Below are 15,787 nucleotides of genomic sequence, written 5' to 3' on the forward strand. Positions count from 1 at the left end.
AGACAAGTTTCGCCAGGTAACTCCAGCAAACTCCAGGCAAACTTCTTTGGATGTTAGGAAGTTTCTCCTTCTTCAGTTGACTTCCAAGAGGATGGGTTAAGAGGTATCTTTCAACTCTGGACTTTGGGATGGTGGTGGAGGCACCTCTGTGACTGGTGACTGTATTTCTTGTGATCTGTCTGGAGAAAGAAAAGCAGAGAAATATAAAGAAAGCATCTGTCAATAGGTGACTAGAAAATGACACCATGGATGAGATCCACACATTGTGCTAAGCCATGCCTTGTGATTTATTGACAAATTGGTGAAGTTCCCCCAAAAGCGCTCTTCCACTGAGCCTCGACCACAGATCTCAGTTTGTTAGTCTTAAGCATGGATGGGATAGAGCAGGGGTGTCAAACTTAATTTCATTGAGGGCCGCATCAGCATTGCAGTTGCCCTCAAGGGGACCGAGTGGGTATGGCCTGGGTGGGCGTGGCCTACTGGGTGGGCATGGCTAGAGTGCATAAGGCCTACTGGGTGGGCGTGGCCAGCTCTACATCGTTCGCATCAAGGGTGCCTATGGGGGCCTGGGCAGGAGTGGGACAGATCGGGGGGGTCTCTGGCAGAAGGAGGGTCTCTGGGCCAGGGCCAAGGCAGTGGGGGCTGTTCCCTCACTGTTTCCAGGATGGCTTCACGAGCCGCATGAAACCACTTCGTGGGCCAGATCCGGCCCCCGGGCCTTGTGTTTGACATGTCTGGGATAGAGCAAATCAGCCACTGCTTTCTCCTTACGAAAGGGAAGCCATACCCACGGAAGACCATATTCAGTCTTTCATAAAGTTAATCATCTTTTTGCCAAATCTCACAGCCACAAATAAGTTACAGCTGGGTAAATGTCCAGCAGCCAAAGCACAAACAGCCACAAAGGCCCATTGCCAGCCATGGAAGGGAGAGAGTGGCCTTGCAGCAGGCCTGCTAGAGTCCAGCGAGCCTTTGATGTCCAGAATTGACTCTTCCATGTGATCTACTCTGTTTGGGAGGTATTCTTCTCTCAGATAAATAATTACTGTCAAGCCAGAACACTCTGGGCATGTTTCACTGCCTCGGCAACACGCTGGTAATGAGATGAAGATTCTTTTATGAGGATGCTCCCCTGCACCAATAGCAACTGGAATTCAGTGCCGCTTTTGGAACCGGAGAGCACTGTGCACAAACTATAGAAGCCAACACCGTGTGTGTCATTGCATTCTGTACCAGTTGGAGCTTCTGGGTTACCAGGGGGCAGCCCCATGTGGAGTGCATTGCAGTTATCCAAACGGGAAGTGATCAAAGTGTGAATGAGCAATGAGCAAGGCCTCCCAATCCAGGACAGAGGACATGAAGAAACAAGGAACTACTCCATTGGCAAAGAGCTCCAGCGATGAAGGAAATGAGGCAAATAAGGAGGATGTCTACCTGAGTTAATAGACATTTCTGCCAGTTTCAGGGGCAAGTCGGTGGGGCTGACGCCAGCCGGTGAACCCAGGATATCCGGCAAGGCGTTTCTTCGGCCAGTGCGCCCTGATGATGCAAAATCCAGCACAGGCTCCACTTCAGTCATACTTCCCCTGAAATGACAGCCAACATTAATTTATTTCAAAAGCCAAGACAGTGGAAAGCCTTTCCTTCAGGGACATTTATTGGAAAAGCAATTTGATCAGATTGAATCAACATTCTGATATGGATTGATGATTTCTTTTATTTAATCAAAACAAATGACTCGTGAAGTGGGTTGATAGGAACTGAATAAATTTTATGAACGAGGCTGGCTACCTTATATGGATTGGACCTGACTTCTGCATCGACTGTAGTAAAACTTTGTAAGCAAATTATGGCTTCCTATAATGTATGCTTGCCTTCCCGTGTTTCTTCTTGCTCTTAGTTCTGGCCAGTTCTGGATCTTAATGAAAATAAAAAAGATCTTTCTATTCTGGAACTTATTCATCTATGATCAAACCTAATTCTTTTCTTCTAATGGCAGCAACATCCCCAAATAGAAGCGAAAAACACCCAGTCTTTGAAGCCACCTGTTGTGTTGGAACTAGGAGTCAACTATATCGGGAGACCCAAGAGTTCCTCAACCTTTACGTAGATCAGGATAGACAACCTAGAGAACTTAAAGGTGTGGCTTCAATTCCTAGAATTCTTAATAATGGCTATGCTGGTTGGGGGATTCTGGGAGTTGAAATCCACACATCACAGAGTGGGCCAGGTTGAGGGACATTGTTCTAGATCAGGGGTAGGCAGCCTTGGCTCTTTTATGACTCGTGGACTTCAACTCCTAGAATTCCTGAGCCAGCCTGGCTCAGCTTGGAAGTCCACGAGTCATAAAAGAGCCAAGGTTGCCTACCCCTGATCTAGATGATGAGGGCACAGATAGACCCAGAAAATGGGAGCTTCTGTGATACAATCCTATTAAGTGTGTCTCTTGGTATGTGTGCACATCTTCGTGGATGCAGGCTGGCGTTCTTATTGCTATTCCCAGACGAGATAATTGGGGTAGTCAGCTGAAGGAAAAACCTTGAAGGATCACTCTGCCAGCTGCCGCCACCCACCAATTCAAAGAAGATCCTGCTCAGCTGTTCTTTCTCCAGATGCTCGCCCTGCTTTTCTAGGCACTTCACCATCTGCTTTTGGCATGCTGTTGAAGCCCTCCTACTAACTGTAGTCTGCAAACTTGTGTTCTAAGGAAGCTTTCCCCTTTTCTCTTGATGAAGGAAGTCACATGAAAAGTGACTGTGCCACAGGAGGGAGAAGTCGATAGATCACTGGTGCCTTTTCTGAGATTTTCCATCCCAGTGTCCAGTTAAAAAAAAATAATACTCACTTTCCCAATGTATAGTTATTTTTTAAGAAATCTTTTTAAATCAAAACTATTTGAGATCCCAGCCAAAGTCCGCACCAGCATTTTGGTTTACCCAAGCAGCTCTTAAGTCCTCATGTTTGAACAGGGCCTGCTTCTGCTGGAGTTTCTTTCAGATCCTTGCACCTGTAAAAGTTACCAGTTAAAAAAAACTGTTCCATGAGTGATGCTTCATTGGACAATCTGAGCACTCTGGGAAATTGAAGTGAATATTTGTAACTCAGGAGTGAATTATGAAGTTTTTGGTGGTCTCTCAGCTCAGGTTGTTTGCTTTCAATGTTTCTTTACCCAACTAGGTAACATCAGGAGTGCAAGGTTACCTAGTTGGGTAATAAAATGTCTGCAAAAATATAATCAAGCTCAGTGGGCATCAAGAATTCACCATAGGAAATATAAGATGGACTTGTTTATTCTCTTCTTGAATGAAGCCTACCTGTTCCTCTTTCCTTAATTGCGGCCCTGGAAGTAATTGTGGCAGTAAAGAGAAATAGATTAGGGAACCAGAGGCTAAAACATATAAGGAACGGTCACTGGAATTGGGTATGTCTAGTTTAATGAAGACAAGGACGAAGGGAGACATGATAGCAGTGTTCCAATATCTCGGGCTGCCATAAAGAAGATGGAGTCAAAGCTATTCTCCAAAGCGCCTGAAGGCAGGACAAGAAGCAATGGATGGGAACTAATCAAGGAGGGAACCAATCTAGAACTAAGCAGAAATTTCCTGACAGAACAATTAATCAGTGCAACAACCTGCCTCCAGAAGTTGTGAATACTCCAACATTGGAAGTTTTTAAGAAGAGGCTGGACAACCATTTGTCTGAAATGGTATAGGGTTTCCTGCCTGAGCAGGGGGTTGGACTAGATCAGAGGCCCCCAACCTTTTAGGCACCAGGGACTGGTTCTGTGGGGAGAGGTTTTTTCATGGACCGGAGGGGGCGTGGCTTCATGTGCTGCCTGCATCCCATGGATGGGGCTTCACTTGTGCAGCCTAGTTTCTGGTATGCTGTGACCCAGTACCGGTCCACGGCCCAGGGGTTGGGGACCTCTGGACTAGATGACCTCCAAGGTCCCCTTCTTCTTCTTCTTATTGTTATTCGATCACCCATTTGATTGCCAGTTGTCTGTGGAAAGTGGAAAGAATAAGTGACAAGTTGTAAAAGGTATCTCGTTACTCTCCTACCATCCGGTAGGAGATATAGGAGTATAGCCAGCCGTACCAACAGGCTGAAAAATAGCTTTTACCCGTGGGCTGTTAGGCTTTTAAATGGGACATAATCTTATGCAGAATTGACTTGGAGGCCGGTGTGTGGTGTAGTTGGTTCACATGGTGTGGTGGGATGGAGGGTTTGTTGTCACTGTGTGTTGGGGGGAGAGAGCACAAGGGGGGGAGGGTCAGCTAATCTCAATATACACATGTTGTACTTTGACAAAGGATTATTATTATTATTATTATTATTATTATTATTATTATTATTATTATTATTATTATTATTATTACAATCACTACCTACTTCTAGGTGACATCTGGTGGGTTTTCAGAAGAATATGGTCAGGTTTTTCCCTCTCTTTCAGGCCATAGGGTTTTCTCCTCATACTTCAGATCATCCTTATTGGCTTTTTTCTGAACTGATTCTTTCTCTACATCCTTTACAGTGAGTGAACAAGTCAGCTGAGATGAATATATATGGATAGATGTTTCACATGACATGGTGTCAATGGAAAGAACTCACACGTTTGGTGAAATGTTGTGAAATGTTGATTAATCACAAGCCCTATACTGTATGTCTTCAAGAGTCAAATAGCAAGAAACGGTATGTAAACCAAACAGAAGGGAAGAGATTTCCAGGATATAAGTAGGAGAATAAATAGCTGGCATTACATTTTATACTAAGCAATAATGTTTGCTTTTAACCTTGTTTTGCTGAGAAAGCCATAGGGGTGTGATTTCCATGTAATAATAAAGTATGAAAGCCAGTTTGGAATGGTTAAGACAGCAAACTAGGAGACCATGAGTTCTAATTCCACCTTAGATACAAAGCCAGATGGATGACCTTGAGCCAGTCACTTTCACTCAGCCCTAAGAAGGAGGCAGTGGCAAATAATTTCTGAAAAATCTTGCCAACAACACCGCAGGGACTAGTCCAGGCAGCCAATAACATTTTTGGAAAGAGAAACACGGGTCTGACTCTACTCACACTTACGTTGCAAATTGGCCGGGTTCACACATCATGCTACGTCATGGCTTGGCCCATCAGATTCTACCACCCCAAAGGTGGGACTATTTCAGTACAGTATATATATATCTTTGGTTGTACATAGAGAGGCAATTCGGTGTGCGGTGAAGGCACCAGGCTAGAAACCAGGAGACTGTCAGTTCTAATCTCACCTTATATACAAAGCCAGTTGGGTAGCCTTGAATCAGTTACTCTCTATCAGCCCTAAGAAGGAGGCAATGGTAAGCAACTTCTGAAAAACCTTGCCAAGGAAACTGCAGGGATTAGTCCAGGCCAGGGGTTTTCATACTTGCTGGCTGAGGAATTCTGGGAGTTGAAGTCCACAAGTTGTAAAAGGGCCAGGTTTGAAGACCCTTCGTCCAGGTAATCACCAGGAGTTAAAAACGGACTTGAAGGCACAACCTCCCCCCCAACCCCCCCCATTAAAGTATAATCCATGGTCCCCAGCCACTATAACTGGCTTAACCCAAGCTAAGCCAAAGGGGGGGGAAATCCTAGTGTCACGTAAGGCTTCATGCAATCTGTCAACTCAGTCACTCTTTTGTGGGGTTTTCGTTCTCTAAAGCTTAGGGGCCAGGTGATCCCTCGTTATCCCAGATGGTGTATCCACCTGATTTCCTACATCAGCAGGCAGTTGAGCCAAGTAGCTTTTGCATTTACAAGTTCTTTCAGAGCTCTGTTCAATATGCCAATTCTTCTTTATAAAACTGCACATCCTTTGTAAGATGAGTGGGAAATCTTTCCCTATAGGGGAAAAAATGTCTTCAAATTGAGCTTGACTCTTGGTGATTTCCTTGGGGCACATCATACAGTATTCCTAGCAATGTTTTGGAAGTGGTTTGTCACTCTCTTCTTCCAGGATATTTTCCCCCCAACTTTCCAATTTTTAGTGGTCTCTCCTTCAAATATTAACCAGGTTCAATCCATTTAGTTTTCTAGAAAAGCCAAAGACAATTAGATACCGCTACCTTCTTATGCTGCATAGGCCCTTGCAGCCAAAGCTGGTAGATCACCCCCTTTTCTATGTCAGCAACCTGGTTGTGGATGTGAGCCTTGAAGGAAAATTAATTTGGAGAGGTAATTTTAGCTCATTTTGGTCTAAGCTTAGCAGGGGTGCAAAAATTGCTGGCATTTTCCTACTGGTAGCCCTTAGTGCCAGCAGTCAAAAAGGGTTGGGCTGCTGATCCATCTTTCTCTTTTTAATTTGACTTTTCCGATAAGGACAACAAAAGTTAAAAAAGGGAGAAGTTATGGGAAATACAACAGGGCAAAAATGAAAGGCAGCATCATCTGGCGTGCTTGTCAAATTTCTGTGAACAAAGCAAGGTATTTCATTTTTATTAGCTATTGTTTGATTCTGCTGTCTGAGCAGCCCGCAACTGATTGGTTTTAAAGTTGTATATTGACATAAGGTCCTTGGGGGCAGCAAAATGCTTGCAGTTCATGCAAACAGACATTTAAAAAAGGGGAAAAAAACATAGCCTGCCTGCATATTAAAAAAACTAATCTGCCAGAGATGAAACCTATTACCTATGACCCAGGCAGCACAGTCACATATTTGGATTATGCAATTCAGTTGGTGGGCTTCAATTTCAGAAAGCTTAGGAGCAGGACAATGAGGAGGAAAATTCCTTTGCAGAAGGTGAGACTAAGGTATGTCAGCACGGTTCTAAGCTTCCCTCCAGATCCAGAGCAGAAAAGTGAGAGGAAGAAATTGGAAATGCTTAAATAGGGCAAGAGTGGGTGGAAGGTGGATTTCTGACATGCACATTTATAGTATGAAAGGAGCTGGCTGTTGGATTCATTTCAGCCTCTAAGAGGCTGGCTTTTGGTAAAAGAACAAGAGACTATGGTTGAGATCACACAACACGCCAAGCCAAGAAAGAATGGGCTTACTCCAATGTGTAAACCCACCCCGCATACTGTATGCATGTGAAATAAATGGGATTTAAAGGAGTAGTTTTTGTTGGTTGGCTGCATTATCTTTTTACATATTGTCACGAAACATCCTGGGCTTGGTAGATGGAATTCTGCTACCTTGCCTAATTTTGGGGACTTGCACAATGGCCTCTCTCAATATGCCCTGGACTTTCCAAGCCTTGGTTAATATCAAACACCCAATTGCATAAAAGCCCATTGAAGTGAAACCAAAGCATCCAGGGACACATTTTCCACATCAAGCCATCCAGGATAATCTGTAATTATGTGCCAAGCAAGCCCCAGCCTTGCCCATCTGATGCTCTTAAACCATCCTCGTGGCACTGGAAATGGTTAGCCTTTAAGGGGGGGGGTGTCACAAGAGCCCTTCTCTAGCAGCAACAGATGAGCATTGCTAAGCCAACCTCCACACCACACCCAAACCTTCCAACCCCTCCCTCTCATCCTTGAAGAGCTTTGCAGCCCTTCCCTGCCTCTCTTTTGGGAATTGCAACATGCTTGCTTGGAATCTTGGCAGAGAATCTCATGAAAACTCCTAATGCACCCAGAGAGATGGAAGCAGCTGGGCAGTCAAATGCTGCATTGTGGAAAGTTTCCTCACCTTGTGTTACACACCCCTGCCCTTCCTATTCTTTCCCACCTTGCCTCCTCATCTTCTTTTGTTCTTCTGTCCTTAAGGAGGCTAGTGTTCTAACCAACTGGCTCATCAACAGATTGCTTCCTCCCTGCATCCGGCCAAGCAGCTGAATAATGTTGACAGTTACCTATACCCTGCCCTACCACAGTCCACCCTCCCTCCCTCCCTTCCTATATAGAAAGTGCAACCCCCTCCTCCTTCTACTCCAACGAGAGAAGCAGTAAGCTGGCATACTTACCAAGGGAATTGTGGAAAAATGGAAGGGCTGATCTCCAAGGAGGGCTCTCAAGGCGAGGTCGGGGAGCAAGAGAAGAGCAACCAAGTCATGGAATCTGCCTCGAAGCCTGTGGACCCCCTGTCTCTAATCGGTCTCCATGGTCTCCCGGAGCATCCCTCTTCCTCAATTTGCAAGATGCTTTGGGTATCAGCAGACTGTGAGTTGCTTGCCTGGAACGCCTGCCGGATCTACCAACTGCTTCGAAGGGGGTGCAGGAGGGAAGCTGGCATACATTTTGTGGCTCTCCTTGGCCAGGTAAGCTGGGCTACCCCTCCTCCCCCCCTCTGCCTTTTCCGTCTCTCCTAATTCAAAGGAAGAAAGCTGAATTCCTTGTTTCCCATCAGCCTTGCATAAATCTCCCCCTTTTCTCCTTTCTCGTCTTCCTCCTGCCCTGCCTCTCAGTTGGCACAACTCTGGGAGCCTGCCTCTGCTACACATGGTTGTTATCAGCTGCTGGGGTGGGGTGGGGGAGCGTTGTTAGATTCGCCTCCCTGCCGAGCAAGGCTGTGTTTAGTTCTCTTCTCTCCCCAGCATCCCCACTCCCTGCTTTCCCCCCCACTGTCATTTCTGAGCAACAGGTTATCGATTATTTATTTTTGCACATCCCGGTTCTTTTCCACATAGGCACCCCACAGCAGCTATGGGATGGCCCCATGGCTACTCCGAAATTGTTCTCGGGTGGAGCAGAAAACAAATATTTCTTAGGAGCAATTTCCTGGAAGGATGCTGGTGAGTTTTCCAGGTTCCAAGGTTGAATCTTTGCCCATTCAAGGTTTTGAGAACTGTCCTTGGGGCTGCTAAGCTTTAAACAAAGGAAAACACACACCGAGAAGAACATGGGTTGGCGTTGAAGTTAATGGGTTCCAAGAGAGGCAGTAGGACTGGGCTCTTAAATTAGAGAAATGGATGCCGAATCAAAATGACAGATAGGATGGCTGCAAACCTAACTTCATTCTTCAGAATAAAAGAATGGGTGACTTTTTTTTTTAACAAACCAGTTTTGATTGTAAGGTGAAGGAATCCCAAGCAGCATATTCAATAAGATGGCATTCCTGACAGTTCTGTTTAAGAGAAGGGTTTGATTCTTACGCCTTCTAGGTAATCTGGTCTTCAGGAGTGAAGCAAAAGTACATTTAGAGAGACAGGAAATGGAAATCTGTTCTTGACACTGTATGGAATGCCTGGGTTTGCACAATATGTTAAGGCTGGGTTGATTATTGCATTGAGAAGTTTTTTGTTTTTTTTAAAAAAAATGCTGGTTTCTTATCCACAGCAGATGGATTTACAGAAAATGCTTAGTCAAACCTAAAGAGCCACAATATGGCTTTCCAGATAGGCTCCAACTAAGCCATCACACAGTCAATTGATTGTGTTTAATCACATATATCAAAATCTTGTATCAAAAGTCTTCAAGCCAAACAAGTGCCAAGGGTTAGTAGACATTTTCATCCCCACTCACTAACTGAAAAAAAAAAGAATTGTCTTCATCAGACTTGGACCCAGGAAACCTTGACTTCTGTTGGAACTCACAGTTGTAATATTTGTTTCTAGCTCTTCTAGCTTACCTAGAGGGTTGTTCTGCAGAGTCTGCATGGCCTTTGACAGGCCTGATAGTCTTCCTCAGACTTTTCAGAGGATGCATCACCTTTAAGAGACAGGGAGGTAAGGGTTAAGTCCATCCTTAATCACAGAAACTCACAGGGCGACTCTAGGCCAGATGCTCTCTCTTATGGGCTGCCATAAGGAAAAATAGGAGAAAAAAGCATAATGTGTGCCACTGTGCACTGTGCACCCTTGGTTGAATATCAAACAAATAAAATGGGACTTGCCATGACTTAGGCTTCCCGGGGGGGGGGGGAAATCCTGATTTAGAAGGACAGAGGCATCATAGTTACCAAGAAGAAATTTTAGTTGCGCTAGACATGGGCCCTCAGACTAGAGATTTCCATGTCCAAGGCTCTGGGCTAGAACCAGCAGGAAGTTCGTGCAATCAAAGGGCTCCTTGTCTATGACAAGGGACGCGGTGGCTCAGTGGGTTAGGATGCTGAGCTTGTCGATCAGAAGGTCGGCAGTTTGGCGGGTCGAATCCCGAGTGCCGCGTAACAGAGTGAGCGCCTGTTACTCGTCCCAGCTTCTGCCAACCTAGCAGTTCAAAAGCACATAAAAATGCAAGTAGAAAAATAGGGACCACTACGGTGGGAAGGTAACAGCGTTCCGTGAGCCTTTGGCGTCTAGTCATGCCGGCCACATGACCATGGAGACATCCTCAGACAAGCGCTGGCTCTTCGGCTTTGAAACGGAGATGAGCACCGGCCCCTAGAGTCGGAAACGACTAGCACGCATGTGTGGGGGAACCTTTATCTTTACCTTGTCTATGACACACTCACCATAACTTCCTGGGCCTAAATGAATCCAGGCAATGTAATCGGTCAAGTAGCATTCAGCCAAGTAGCATTTCCTACCTTCTTAAAGAGGGTTACCTTTAAAGTACCTACACTCCATGAAAGGAACAGACCCTGAAGGTACAATCAAATTGGCCATTTGGTAAAGCTAGTTACTGGCTTGATGGGACTGTCCAAGGTCCTGAAGGAAAACTTTACCTTTAGAAGAAGGGCAGACAGTCTCAAGATTTTCTGGACCACCGCTTCCCACAGTTCTTTGCCTTTGGCCCTTCTACCTGTGGTTGATGGTAACTGAAATCCCAAACATATCTGCATTTCTCACTTCACACATGATGCTATATTGCCACATGGTTTGTTGGTTTTTCGCTTAGCACCTTGTGTGTGAACCTACCCTTGTAATTTGTAAAGTGTGGTTTATCGATATTGCAATAGTTTATTCAACAAAAGAAGGTTAAACTCAACTATAGCCAAGCTATATATGCAAATCTAACAAAGTTTCCCAGGTGTGGTCCTTTCCAGACTTGGGAGGGGAGGGGGAGAGACTGTAATATGCAAAACTTGCAGCCAGCAGAAACATCTGGATGAAAGTTTAAGGATCAATGACCCAGATACCTCTGAAGAAGTCTTATGTATACCATATTCAAGACACAAAGGAATCAATGCACAAGTGTTGAGCAATATTGAAAGTTATCTCACTTTTCAGCTATTGGCTTCTTAATATTCTGTAGTGTTTGGTAAAATGTTAATGCTACTTTTTTCTCCTTGGCCTTTCTGGGTATTTTTATGCATGAATTCACACTAGTTATAAATAGTGTTGTTAGTGAGAAAGGCTATCCTGTGTCTGTTATTATTTCCAAAATGCGAGTATTAAATGTTTAAACCTGTTTTAAAATCTTTTTTAAAGTCCTAAAATCAAAAGGAGCCAAATAGCACCTTTTCAGTTTAATAAATTTTATTAAGAGGCATAAGCTTTCGGGAGTATAACTTTTAAGGAATTTGTTAATCTGAAAAGGAGCTACCAGACTCATGATTTTTGGCTACTATAGTCTTACATGACTCTCCTCCAGCAATATTTTAAAAACTCCTAGTAGGGTTTATGAAAAAGTGACAGATTAAAAAGTGATTTTCTTAAAGTCAGCAGTTCTTTCCCTTACCAAATCTAGATTGGTTCAAATCTGTTCGCCCCCCCCCCATTAGCTGTGCATCCTGCAAGATACAGGGAAGTCCTCAGCTTATCACCACAGATGGGACTGGATCTTCTGTCACTAAGCAGTGCAGTTGTTAAGTGAATCATGACCCATTGTATGACTTTTTGTCACAGTTGGTAAGCAAATCACATAGTAATGAAGCAAATTTGGTTTCCCCCTTTGAGTTTGCTTGTTGGAAAACCCCTGAGAATGTCACAAATGGTGATCCCAGGATCCCGGGATGCTGCAGCCATTGTAAATACACGCTAGTTGCCAAGCATTCAAGTCGCAATCATGTGACCTCGGGGACACTATGATGGTTATAAGCCTGAGGACCAGCCGTAAGTCATTTTTTCAGCACTGTTACAACTTTGAATGATTGTTAAATGAACAATCCTAAGACAACGACTTCTCCTTCTCCCTGACCCATCCACACATATCTTTTCACCCTCATTTCACAGAAGTCAGCCCACTGCCCACTCTTCTAGCCCTGGTGGCAATTTTTTCAGGGTAAAACCCAGTTCATTCCAAAGGATTTACTTAAAGCTCTTGGTTATTTTTCATCCCTGACTGCTGTTATATTGACATCCTCTTTAGATACTGTGCCGGCTCCAGGCAACTCACTAACTCCTTTCATAGGACTCTAAATATAGTCCCGGCAGCTAAGCAGAATTCACTTAGCTGGGTGGTTGTGGAACAGATCTTGAGGGCAGTTGGCAAGAGAGAGAAAAAATAACTTGCATTTGAGGTTGACCAGCCCCCCCCCAACCATTTCTATTACAGTCTTATTTCTACTGTAGTCTGATTTCAGGTTCAGCAACTCACATTGCTCATGAAATCTTTGCTTGCTCCCTCCCCCCTCCCCTCCAGCCTGGCATTTCTTCTTGTTATATCAATTTTGCTGTTTCTGACGTGAGTCCCCCCGTTGCTCATTCTGACTGCAACTGATTTTGCATACTTCTTTGCTGGGTTTAATAGCAAACAGCTTGCAATTAAGTTCATACAATATGCTAAGAATAATCCTGGCTCTGCAAATCCAGACAATGGCTTGGTTTGTGAACTGTACAAAACCCACCTACATTATGTATTTGAACCATAAACGATGTAGCCTTTATGCTACATTATTATGGGGTTTGTTTGCTTTTGGTTCTGTGCAGTATGTAAACTCAGCCCCTTTGTTTTGCCAACTGGGTTGAGCAATCTGTGTGCATCAGGACTTGCCCAACAAATTATATATAGAACTTTTCCTTTTTGGGATTATTGGATAAACGGTTAGAAAAAAAAGCATCAGAAGATTAATTCAATATATGATCACAGCAGTGAGATTACTGTATGTACAGAGATGGAAAGATTTGAGACTACCCACCCTGGAGGGATGGATGGTTGGTGAGGTTGACAGATTTTACTGAAATGAATAAATTGATTTCTTTGATTAGAGAATTTATTGGTGACTGGGAGCCTTTTATGACTGTTTTGTGTAAAAAATAAAAAATCAACTTTTAACTCATGGTTCTGATGATTAGACAGGATAGATTATAGAAAGAAGAGAGTCAAGATGTAACTTTAGAAAGTGGGGTCAAAACATACTTGGCCTTGGTGGAGCAGTGGGCTAATGCCTCCTTAAGTAACACCAGCTGTCTGCAATTAGTGCAGGTTCGAGTCCCACCAGGCTCAAGGTTGACTCAGCCTTCCATCCTTCCGAGGTAGGTAAAATGAGGACCCAGATTGTTGGGGGCAATTAAGCTGACTTTGTAATAATGCCGCTTGGGGGTGTGTGTGAAAGCCCTAATAAGCAGGCATATACATAGAAGGAAGGCTACTGCTAAGCTTGTAAGCCGCCCTGAGTCTTCGGAGAAGGGCGGGATATAAATGGAATTAAAATAAAAAATAAAATAAAAAATACTTATAACTTCTGTGAAAAATATCAGAAGCCATTTTATACTTTCTTTTCTATTTTTATTTTATTTTTTCTTGCACTTTTTTTCTTTTACCCTTTTATCAGTTTGTGCTAGTTTTTATCTTCTTGTTTGAAATTGTTTTTGTTATACACAGAGACAAATGGTTTGTGAAATTTTGAAAGCAAGGGGACCCAGCCCAAGGATAGATGGGATAGGGATTCTTTTGCAGCATAAACATTCCTATTGGAAAAAGGATAAAGGTGCTTCTCTCTCTTGTGGCAGGGCAGTTTGTACCTGTTAGCTCCTTCGTTGTCATGGTTTTCTTTTAGGTTCCTTTAAGTCAGGGTTGACTCCTAGTGATTGCCTGGACCAGACATGTCAAACACAAGGCCCGGGGGCCGGATCCAGCCCGCGAAGTGGTTTCATGCGGCCCGCAAAGCCATCCTGGAAAAAGTGAGGGAACGGCCCCCACTGCCTTGGCCCTGGCCCAGAGACCCTCCTCCTGCCAGAGACCCTCAGATCTGTCCCACTCCTGCCCAGGCCCCCATAGGCACCCTTGATGCAAACGATGTAGAGCTGGCCACGCCCACCCAGTAGGCCATGCCCACCCTGGCCACGCCCACCCAGTAGGTCATACACACTCTAGCCACGCCCACCCAGTAGGCCATGCCCACCCTGGCCACGCCCACCCAGTAGGTCATACACACTCTAGCCACGCCCACCCAGTAGGCCACACCCACCCTGGCCATACCCACCCGGCCCCTTGAGGGCAACCGCAATGCTGATGCGGCCCTCAATGAAATTGAGTTTGACACCCCTGGCCTGGACTAAAGCCTGCAGTTTCCTTGGCAAGGTTTTTCAGACGTTGCTTATTGCCTTCTTCCTAAGACTGATAGAGAGTGACTGACTTAAGGCCACTCAGCTGTCTTTGTATATAAGGTGGGGTTAGAACTGACAGTCTCCTGGTTTCTAGCCTGGTGCCTTCACCGCACACCGAACTGCCTCTCTATGTACAACCAAAGATATATATACTGTACTGAAATAGTCCCACCTTTGGGGTGGTAGAATCTGATGGGCCAAGCCATGACGTAGCATGATGTGTGAACCCGGCCGATTTGCAACATAGGTTTGAGTAGAGTCAGACCCGTGTTTCTCTTTCCACTTTTATTATTTTTATTACCCATTCATCCTGCTATTTCTCCAGGATAAAATAGCATTCACAGTCCTTTTATTTTGATATCCAAAAAACAGGGGAAACAGTGCTGGAAGACATCCAGTAACCTCAAATCTCCCCAGGACCTGTGTTCTCATGTGCAGGTATCCTATCCTACGCCACTTGCTCATGCAACGGATAGTCTAGCTTTGAAAAAGCACGATTTTATCCGATGGTGCCAAGGGTGAAAGGGGGGGGGGAAATCCCCGACATGGTGGTGAAGAGCATCAATCCTGGTTATAGCTTAGTCTAAACCAAGGGTAGGCAACCTCGGCTCTTTTATGACTCATGGACTTCAACTCCCAGAATTCCTGAGCCAGCTGGAGTTGAAGTCCATGAGTCATAAAAGAGCCGAGGTTGCCTAAAGGTAAAGGTAAAGGTTCTCCAGCACATGCGTGCTAGTCGTTTCCGACTCTAGGGGCCGGTGCTCATCTCCGTTTCAAAGCCGAAGAGCCAGCGCTTGTCCGAGGACGTCTCCGTGGTCATGTGGCCGGCATGGCTAGACGCCAAAGGCGCACGGAACGCTGTTACCTTCCCACCGTAGTGGTCCCTATTTTTCTACTTGCGTTTTTACGTGCTTTCGAACTGCTAGGTTGGCAGAAGCTGGGACGAGTAACAGGCGCTTACTCTGTTATGCGGCACTTGGGATTCGACCCGCCAAACTGCCGACCTTCTGATCGACAAGCTCATAGTTACCAATCACCCATACCCCGCCCCTACAAGGAAGGCGAGTCAAGTGACGTCACACCTCCCACGTGTCTCGGACTGACAGGCTACACCACCAGGGGGGGGGTCTTCAAACTTGGCCCTTTTATGACTTGTGGACTTCAACTCCCAGAATTGAGGAATTGACTGAAGAGTCAGGCACGCTGGCTGAAGAATTCTGGGAGTTGAAGTCCACAAGTCATAAAAGGGCCAAGTTTGAAGAACCCTGGGCCGCTACACATTAAAAGCATCCCAAGGAGCCGAATCCCCCCCCTCCCCGCCCTCGCCACCGCTCAAGCTCGTCACGTGACCCCCACTGCCTTAATTAGGCGCCCCGCCCCTTGGAAGCCAGGTGTGCCCGGCTCCCGCCCAGTCGCCCCACCCCGCCAGCTGAGTGAGAGAGGGGGGCGTGGCC

The sequence above is a fragment of the Vipera ursinii genome, assembly GCF_947247035.1.
Source record: "Vipera ursinii genome assembly, chromosome: 9".
NCBI lineage: Eukaryota > Metazoa > Chordata > Lepidosauria > Squamata > Viperidae > Vipera > Vipera ursinii.